The sequence below is a fragment of the Corvus brachyrhynchos genome, unplaced genomic scaffold, assembly GCF_000691975.1.
Source record: "Corvus brachyrhynchos isolate BGI_N302 unplaced genomic scaffold, ASM69197v1 scaffold245, whole genome shotgun sequence".
NCBI lineage: Eukaryota > Metazoa > Chordata > Aves > Passeriformes > Corvidae > Corvus > Corvus brachyrhynchos.
Window position 1 is genome coordinate 7,747,534 of NW_008238988.1, and position 9,969 is coordinate 7,757,502.

General features: G+C 50.7%; 1 long non-coding RNA gene across 2 annotated transcripts; it reads left to right on the forward strand.

The window, feature by feature from the left end:
- The first annotated feature begins 6 nt into the window (after positions 1-6).
- LOC108447816 lies at positions 7-9,625 on the forward strand. Of its 2 annotated transcripts, XR_001863509.1 has the most exons (4): positions 7-2,150; positions 3,833-6,788; positions 6,950-7,187; positions 7,502-9,625. It is a non-coding gene; the product is annotated as an uncharacterized LOC108447816 (long non-coding RNA). The 2 variants fall into 2 exon arrangements; XR_001863508.1 differs by having other exon boundaries at positions 3,833-7,187.
- The last annotated feature ends 344 nt before the right edge of the window (positions 9,626-9,969 follow it).

The following is a 9,969-nucleotide window of genomic DNA, read 5'->3' on the forward strand; positions in this document are numbered from 1 at the left end:
GCAGCTCCGCTCCGCGCTGCCTGGCTTGGCGAGGGCTCCTGTCCACCCTCGGGGCACGCAGCTGTCCGCATCCTGCTCGCGCCCTGCCGGTCCGAGGACAGGGACTGCAACACCGGACTTCTAGGAGGGATGATCCTGGCAGAAGAAGTAAAGGTTGGGTCATGTTTGGGGGCAGTAAATTGGAGCGCTTTTGGGGATTCCGATCGTTACCTGTCTCCTGGATCTCTAACAGGGAGGAGAGTGCATTTCGTGCTATGGAACACTGACACCCTTCTCTAATGCTCTTTTGTGGGAAAACGCCGCGGATGTTACAGGACCCGAAGAAGAGGAGCACTGCCTGGAGAGCCTGGAAGAGGAGCTAATTAACGAACCTCGTAAGCGGCCAGTGACCCCGCACCTGGAGGGATGTGCAGGCACGTGCCCTGCCACCACTGGGCAATGGCCCCGTCTCCCCCGACACCCCTCCGCTGGGACGGGAGGCAGTTGCCCACTCCGCCGGGGCTGCCCTGGGACTCTCTGCAGCTGGACCAGCCCGCGTGGCCACCGCTGCTGACGGTGCAGGAGAAAACCCCTGGACTGCTCGGCACGCTTGGAGGCAGTGGGAGCAATGCTGCTGGGGATACACTGGCGTCTTCTCGCTGGGGATGCACGTGGTAGGAGCCCCATTCAAGAAACGGGAAGATGCAGTGACAGTCCTCATGCCTCTCTGCTGATGCCATGCCAAAGTTTTTTGTGCCTTGGGATGCAGCGTCTGGCGTCGGTAAGGGTGAGAAGAGGGAGCACATCACTATTCCTGGGCTCAGGGCTGTCCGTGTGACTTAAGAACTTTGAAGTGGTCTCCAAAGCAGCCTGTTACCCTGCTCTCACAAGCAACACAGCTGCAGAGCCACGTCATCCTCTGCCCTTCTGACAGCCTCTGAATCTGTCCAGGGCTGGGCTGCCAGGCTGGGCCTGAGTTAGCGTTTATCTCCAAGTACCAGCTGCTATTTCATGGAGCTGGTTTGAGCTGTTACAGGGGGAGAGAGGCTGGCAGGAGGAAATTAGTCTAAATGTTCTCTCCCTCAAAGGAAAACTCATGTTGGCTGGTTTTGCTGGGGTGGTCTCTGCCCCACATTCAGTCCTAGCGCTGATCTCCTTTGGAGCTGGAGGCAGTGTCATGCTCGGCCCTGATTTGGCGTTCACAGTGTGCTCCCCTGTGGAGAAAGAAGAGAGACAATAAGATGCTCCCTGGTAAAACATCTGTGGTCTTGGCTAACATCCACCAGTGTCTTGGGCTTCGGGTTCAAGCATTTGCACTCTGTCAGTTCTCTGCTGCCCCAGAAGCAGGGGGGCTGGCATGCCAGTGATGCCAGCAGTGTGGCTGTCATTGGGAGAGGAGGCAAACATCGGGGTATGGCTTCCCTGGCCATGGGAACATGGAGAAGCTCAGTGGAAACTCAGTGGAAGCTCGTGTTCAGAGCCTGGTATGTACTGGGGGGTGCACTGGTTTGCACCATCCAGCCCAAACACACTGTGAGGGCTGGTTCAGGACCCCTCTGAACTGGTACCAGTACAGCACAGCCCAGGAGCTCCACAACCTTGCAGCTAAAGCAATGTCCTGTGCTGTCCGGCCTCAGGTGTTTGAGCAAGGGCTGCTGCATCTTCTTTGTCACCCTGAAATCCCTCCTGGACGTGAGACTGAGACAACAAGACTGAGACAGCAACACCCCCTAGTTATGTACCCAGTGGGAAAACTGCTCCCCCCTGGGGCCTCTAGGACTGTGGGAACTGGGGGTGTGCTGGGGAAGTTCACTCACTGATGGCTGAGATGGAAAGACCGCTTGTCTGATCCTGGACCTTGACCTAAGTGACAGTGTGTGGCTGCTATGCTGTACAGGTCTTACCCTGAAGCTGTTCCCCTCCCTCTTGGTCACCCCTCCACTGGGGTCTTTCCTGGGGTGTTCCTGGCTGCCCCCAGTGATGCTATGGGGGTGTCTGTGCCTGAATGCTCCCTTCGATGCCCTGAGACAAGCTGTTTTGGGACAAACCTCAGTGCTGTGGGAGGGGCAGGTCTGTGTCCTGGCATCGTTATTCCCAATGCCTTGCAGTGTACCTCATGGACAGCACTGTCCTGCACAGCCTTGGCACTGAGGATGCTCAGGATTACTCAGGTGAGCTCCTACCTAGCTGTGGCCAGGATTCACCCTGCCTTGGGGACTCTCACTCCTGCTGGGGCTCAGTCACCTCCCCCTTTACCCTTCTGAAGAAGCTCTTGCTGGGGGTTTTGTCTTGGTCTCACCAACCAGTGTTAAAATGCTTTTTTCCCAATAGAGCTGGTAACTCCTTAAACTGAGATCTTTTTCCCCTCACAGGTATAATTTTAAATTTATTTCATCATTTCTTTTTTTGGCTGAAATAAGGAGACCTTGAGGAGAGTTCTTTGTTCAAATAGCACACAGAGCTCTTTTATGCACTTTCAAACCCTTAGTCACCTCCGGAAGGAGGGACCTGGGGCCTAGGCACAGTGCCACTGTGCTGCAGCTGCTGGCAACAGGGTGCCATGCTCCCCCAGCCTGCTGCCCCCAACACCCACACCCACGGTGCCACAGGGGGCTGCCTGTCCCTCATCCCTTCAGACCTCCTTCCCAGCCCGACCTCACAGCCCGGAGCCATCCTTTGAGCTGTGGCCGGAGTTGCTGCTGGACTGCTTGGGCAGCAGGAGGGGCTGGATGCCCGTGTGTGCGGTGGTGGTAGCTGTACCATGGACTGGAGCAGGAACTGTTCAGGCATAACGTCACTCCTCACGGAGCACAGTTTTCCATCAGCACAGGCGCCCTTCCTCGCCAGGCACCGAACGCTGGTACCGCGTGCTGCGTGTACACCCTAAAGGAGACCAGCAGCAGTGCAGGGGAGCAGCTCCAGGCACTGCAGGCTTTGACAGCCTGGCGAAAAACATGTCAAGAGGCAGTACATGGTACTCCTTAAGAGAGACTCTGGTACCTCATCAAAATGCATCTGGAAGCGGCAATGCTTATTCATCCTTACAAGGAGGAAATTCACTGCCCTAATCACTGAAATGTCAAATGTCCCGTTGCATGAAGTAGGTTTCTTGTCCCTGGAGCACCTTGGAGACAAGAACGCCTCAGGTGCCAGTGCACGCCAGCCTCTCCTCCAGAAGAACCAGGGAAGCATGTGGAGTTAACGCAGTGATCATTTCCTGGGGATGTTTTTCATTTTAAGTTCTTTAGTCTGTAAGATGGGGGAGCTGTTGCATTGTACAAAAAATGGCAGGGACCGATCCTGCTCCTTCTGGAGCCCTCTGCCTCCTTGTCACCAGGCCACAGGTGAGGTCCTTCCCCAGCTGTCCTGGTGTCCCCAGCTCTCGCCCTCGCTGGCCAGGGAGGCTCAGGGCAACTGGTGCTAAACCTGGCCCGAGCACACAGGTCCCTTAGCACTCCTTCTGATTTTATTTAAGGTGAACTGGTGTGACATTTCTCCCTAGAGTCTGTTCATATTGGTGCCCTGGTTTTTATGTGCCAGCCCCACCCTGCTGGACCCTGCCACTGGCACTGCCAGTGAATCACTCAAAACCTCCACAGGGGGTGGGGGGCCAGCGACAGGCTTATCCTCAAACAGACTCAGTTCATCTGGTAGAAGCAAACCAAGTAAAGCAATACTTTATACCTGGAGTGCACCCTTTTTTGCATTTTTAACCAAAAAATAGCTTAGATTAAAAGTGTTGATGACAGTAATTGTAGTGTCTGTTTGCTTAACCTTTTAACAAATTTGTTCTTTGAGAAATAAAATCATGTGCTGATTTGTTTTTTTTAATTTCTTACATGATTATATGAAGACTTCCAGCTGTTGGTACCTGGCTTATTTATGAAGTGCATTAAGTGTCAGACACAAGCTGGAGGATGAACACAGATGAGCACTGACTGTCCTGCGGTGATCGCATACCTGCCACAATTCTGCATTGTGTGAGCCCAGTTATGTCTGGGGAAGACCTGGAGGCACAACTGGGAAAAGTTTGCTGTGCTAATGAGGAGCCTTGTCCGCCTCACCCCAAACCTCGTGGGCAGGCTCTGCCTGCCCTGGAGCCAGCACACAAGCTCAGGGCTCTCTTCAGCCAGCTTTGCACCCCACACAATGGGTTTTCTCACCCCCATGGTGGCCTGGCAGGGCCACATGATCTCACCTGGAGCATGGCTTGTTTGATTTGGAAATAGGCGTAGGAGGAAATATTACAGATGGAGACCCTACACAAGAAACGGGAAGAAGCAGGTATATTGTAGGGCTGTGAATAAAAAGTAGAGACTAAGCTCAGTCATAATTTAGAAAAACAGCCTGTCCAAAAAAACCTGTTACCTGCAAAAGGCCGTTTCCTTCTGCCAGGTGTCATTGACGCCTCCAGGAACTGGGACTGGTGTTCCCAAGGCAGGGAGAGGCCAGAGCAGTCGGAGACTGCCAGGGGCTCACTGCAACTGACAGGCAGTGCTGATGTGTGGGATGGAGCTGGGGCAGAGCTTACATGAGGAGAGGGCTGCTGGCACCATGGGCAGCCCCATCTTTCCGTCTCTATAAACATACTTGTGTTCTTGCAGGGCCCAGCACAGCTGGACGTGGAAGGCAAAGCCAAAATGTATCCCAGGGAAGGGCCCAGGGCTGCACTGCAGTGCTGTGGTCTGGTGAGCTGGTTCAGGGGCAAACAGCTCTACATTTCTTTCTGAAGGTGACATTAAGCCTCCTGGGTTGAAGAACAATAATTGCCCATCCCTGAATGCAGCTTCCAATCACACATCGTTGAACAGCTTGAAAGTACTGGGGGAATGGTTGGACTTGATGCTCTCAGAGGGTTTTTCTGATCTAAATGATGCTGTGATTCCATGATTTCAGCAGACAGAAGTGTTGGGTGCTGTGCAGATAGGATGGGCATCACCTGACACACAGCACGAGCACCTAATCCTTTGCCACCAGGGCTCAGCACCTCTCCTGCTGCCTGTTTAAAGCCAAAGACGTGCTTCATTGTCTGTCTCCTCCTCCTTGTTTCTGGAATTTTAATAACATGCTCTCTTAACACTTGCACTCTCTTCGTATTGGAGTTTTGGGTCTCAGTCTTTTAAAATTCTTCCTTATTCACATTTCTTTCTTACACAGTTTATTCCTTCTTTGTTCAGATGACTTCTCAGTAGAAAACAGAAAAATCTCCATCACCAGCCTACCCCAATTCCCTCAGAGCCATGTGCAGAGCTCGTTTCCATAATAGATGGGAATTTGTTGTTCTACCAGTTACTGATTTAAGTCTTTTCCGTAAGCCAAATTTTGCATGGAAGATAGTGTCCAGTAATCCAAGCTATTATTCTTCTGGATGTTCCATCTCCTCTCTTATATCCAAGCAACATGCTGAGGGCTAATGTTCAACTCATCATGGTGGGAGAATGAAGAGCTACCCTACACCTCATTTGTACACAGAAGAAAGAACAAACTTTTATTTACAGTGTTTGCAGTCTTCAATTTATAATATTTACGGTCTCTACAGTTGCAGTGTAGACTATGCAGGAGCTCACCACTGCGATAACCACAATGAAAAGGTTGCACCAAAAAGGAGTTAATTTTCACTGCAAAAATTACTCTGGAATGCAGGCTGGAGTGTTGCTCCCCAGCCAAGGAGTACAATATTCCACTGGAAGAGGAGGAGAAAGTGAATTTAGTGATTATTATGCATAAGCATCCCAAACAAGCAGAACCAGGAAAATAATAAGATAACTAATATTTTTGAGAAGCTGCTAATTGGAAAAAAAAAATAGAGACACAGAAGCAAAAGAATTCTAGTAATAACTCTTCAAAAAGAGCGAACTGGCGTCTGGCATGGATCCCCACTGCTTCCGAGCTTGTTCAATTAAAATCAACATTGAATGGGTTTTCTTTCACTTCCATTACTCAAGCTGCATCCTTCAAAAGGATGGCAAATGATTGATATGCATATGAAAGAACCACAGAGTATGAAATTACAAAATGATACAGGGTTTGGATATTTGCACTTTGAGATATTAAATCTTCTGAAGGAAAATATTTGAGCAAATTCTGAATAAAGAACCCTACAGAGGAGAAAAGAAGAGCAGCAAGATAATCTAATAAGGCAGGGGCTCAGGAATTTCCAGGTGCTGACTTTCTCCGTTCAGCCATGACACGGTGTTTCCAGCCCAGGATCTGCTCTCTCTGGTCTGGGCATTCGCTACCAGGGTCTTGTGTATGTTCGTAACACAAACGAGGTTCAAGGTCCTGACTCGGATTTAACCCTTTCCAGACATACAGAGATGCTAAAAATCACTTCATTGCTCCTGGTGCCCACACTCCTTTGGTTTTTGCAGGCTTGGCATTGCTGCTACACCTCTCCAAGCAGGTGGGAACCTTCTCAACTGTCCCAACAGGCTCTGCAGCACAGACAGCCCCTGCTGCTCTGCAGCCATGGCTCCCAGGAGGGCACCACTGCTCTGGCCCTCCCTGGTGTCCTGCCCGGCCACGGACACACTTCCTCACAGCTGGCAGCTGGCAGGAAGAGCCAAAGGAGAGGTGTCATGGTAGTTTGGATCTCTCAAATGTACAGGACAAAGTGCTCTGTAAATTAGGTTTTTTTAATGAGCTCATTAGGAGATAAGAGAACCAAGCACAACAAACAAGGATTTGATCCCCTTTGCCCAAGGGATTCACATGGATTCACTTATTCACTACTTGAGTAATGAGAGTCCATAATGTATAAGCCATAACTGAATCACACACCTATGAGCAAAGAAGATCCCAATCCAGGGGTGAGTGTTCATTTCTCCTCCTCCATCATGGAGTGGGCGTCCCCTCCAGCACAAAAGGAGGCAGGGAAGCCTCAGCAGTCCCACTGCTGTGGGATCCACTGCAAAGGCTTTTGGGATGAGCTGACTTCTACGCCTCCCAGCTTGGTCTGTTCTATTCCCAGGAGACAGCAGACTCTGATAGAGCTTTCTGACAGGTGATATGTGGAGATGCTGGCTGCAGGGATGGGGAACAGTGGCTGCATTGCAGATCTTCAGCTCCTTCTGTCCACCTCCTGCCACCATGGGGCTCTTGCTCTGACCCAGTGATGCTGCTCCCAGCACACACCAGGCTGGTGGGGCTACAGGCTGGGTTAGCCAAAAATCTGATCGGGAGTCACAGGAACACTCACAATGTTCCAGGTATTCCCTTTGATTCTGGTTTTTGAGGTGCATGAGGAGGGCTTGGGCTGTCGGCAGTGTCTCAGTCTGCCAGCCTGCTTTATTTTTATTAATGTTAAGTGCAGATTAAACATCAGTGAAAGTCACCTGTTTGGCATGAACCATCTTGTCAGGAATATACTGCATGGAAACCCATTAGAGAGTTGCCTGATGGTCTCTAATCACACAAGACTTCCACACTGTGTTTAAAATCTCGGGATGCTATGACTTGATGGTAATTAGTGGTAATTGTTTCCCAAGAAGGTGCTGTATTTGACTAATAACTCTCTTTACAGGAGTCAGGGAGATCGGGGAGACCTGGGTCAGGAGCTGTCACTGCTAATTACCCTCTTACTCCTGTTGCTAACAGGAGCTCTCAGCAACTCCTGCCAGTGTCACCTCTCAAGGACGGGATCCTCTGTCCTGCGGGGTGCCATTCCTTAAGGAGAAGTGGTAGGTGCGTCATGCCAGTCTGACCTGCCACAGGGCACAGACCGAGAGCCACAGGGTCCTGGCTTTTGCTGCTGTTTGAAGTTCTTCTGGAAATTAACCCAGGCTGGGTTAAAGAAAAACAACTTCAATAGGCAAAACTCAACTGTCTCCCCGGGTAAGCTGCTTCAATCTCTTGCTGTCCTCAACAAAAATGCATGTTTTACTTCTGAACTTCAGTTTCCCACTGTAGCTTCCAAACACGGGGGTTTTTTTTCTTTTTTTTTTAAGTCCAGCCCCTGAAGAGGAATGTTTTCCTGCTTTTCCTGTTCCTCAGGCCCTGAATAACATTTCCTAATGTGCTGGGATTGTCTGTGGGTTAACGGGAGGGGATCAGGGGATACTGAGAACCGTGCTGCCACCTCCAGACCAAACCCCTCTCTTCCCACCCTCACGCTGCTGCCCTGAGTAGCCACGTGTCTGCTGGTCCTTGGAGCTCACACAGGACAGTGAAGGATAAAGGCTGGTGCTACCACATGGTTTTGAAAAAATGTGGCTGCCAAAAGGGTTTGGTCATCTGAACAGGTTGAGAAATGCTGAAAATCGCAGGAAAACAGGTGCTTTTCTCCTTGTGTTGGAGCTGCCCAGGAAGGTGTGGGGCTCCTGTGCTGGCACAGAGCCCAAGAGCCACGCACTCCCTGCACCCTCAGGAAGGTGGCCAACCCTGTCCCCCCCACTCACGGTCTGGTCCCCATGGATGGGTGCCTGCACCAGCTCAAGCCTGGCTCCCACAGAGGTCTGGAGGTGCCACCACACTCCTCTCTCTGAGCATCACCCTCCTCTGCTCCTTGTCCTACTCCCTGCCTGCCCGTCACAGCTGCTGGCTGCCCGGCTCTGCTCTCCAGGAGATGTGTAAATATCAGTTAATCTGATGCTCTGAGTTCTAAAAAAACCACCCAAAACCTCCACCACGACTATTTTATAGCCTCAGGGAGTGAGATTGCAAAGAGGCGGTGCCCTTGGGAGGTCAGGGAGATAGGAATATGGAACAGGAATTCAGTGTGCATAGACACATGAAAATATCCAGGAAATGGGAACTATATGTCCAGAAAATATCTTTTACACGGCAGTGACCAAGCCTTTCAGGGACCTGTGTGGAGCAGCAGTTGTCCTTGTGCACCAAGCCAAAGACGGGTCTGGGAACGCTCCCCTCTGCATTGGGGGTAATACCCTTCAGAAATGCCTCACCCATTGCCCCCACCATAGTGGGGTCCCCTGCCTCAGGCTCTGCACCTGCTGAGCCCCACAGCCCAGTGTGAGCCCTGCACCACCATGGCAGATATCTCACTGGCAGCCCCCCCTGCCACAGCAGCTCCCACCTGCACTCAGCATCCTCCTGCTGAGCTGTGCAGGAGCTGTTGTGTGGCACCGGCCTGGAAATCTGCTTTCCTGGTTTCTGGGTACAAGACAGCTCAGGTTGCTGGTGCAAACATGAGAGCTCAGTGCAAGAATCTCTGTGCAGCTCAGCCTGGCCAGCCTCACACAGCCCGAGTGGGCAGTCTGTGATAATCTTGCCTGGGAGTCAGGCAACAGGAAAATATTCCTGGCTGAGGAACTTGGCTGCAATTTGTCTCCCTGAAACCCGATTTGTTTGACTCCTAAATTACCTACTCCTAAAATTTTCTCCTAAATTTACTCCTAAACTACCTATCCAGTTGTCTCCAGCTGCTATTTCTTCCCAATTTCTCCTGTGACTTTGCACACTGCTAAGGACTAACCTCAAGATTCCTGTTTTTCTGTCTCACTTCAACCCTTTCTTAAACTAGAGGAACAAGCGTACCTCTTTTCCCCACCCATGACACCATTCCCAATTTGGCAGTCACTATAATCACAGCTTCTGGTCCGTCACAACAGCACCTTGGGATGAAGACCTGGTTTCTGTGCAGAGGAATCTTAAATAAAGCTGGGCACAGCTCTGTTTCAGAGATGCATTTTTTTATATTCAAGTAGATTTTTATCTTCATTCATTCCAATGGAACGACCTCATACAAAATGAAGAGATAGGTGCTGTTGTCTCCATTTAGCTTTCCCTCTCATCACTCCCTTCTCTAGTTTCAAACGGCACAGCAAAAGGACCTGCTTCCAGAAAAGCTTTTTACCATCTGGAAAACTACAGATACTCATGGATAAGACGTTCTCAGTCAGTAGAACCAAAAATCTGCTTCATGTATGACCACTTGTCATGTCTGAGACAGCTTTTTGAGTCCCTGGCACAGTCCAGGGCAGGATTGTATTGCTGATCACATCCAAGAGCAGCACTGCAAGGAGAGCTCTG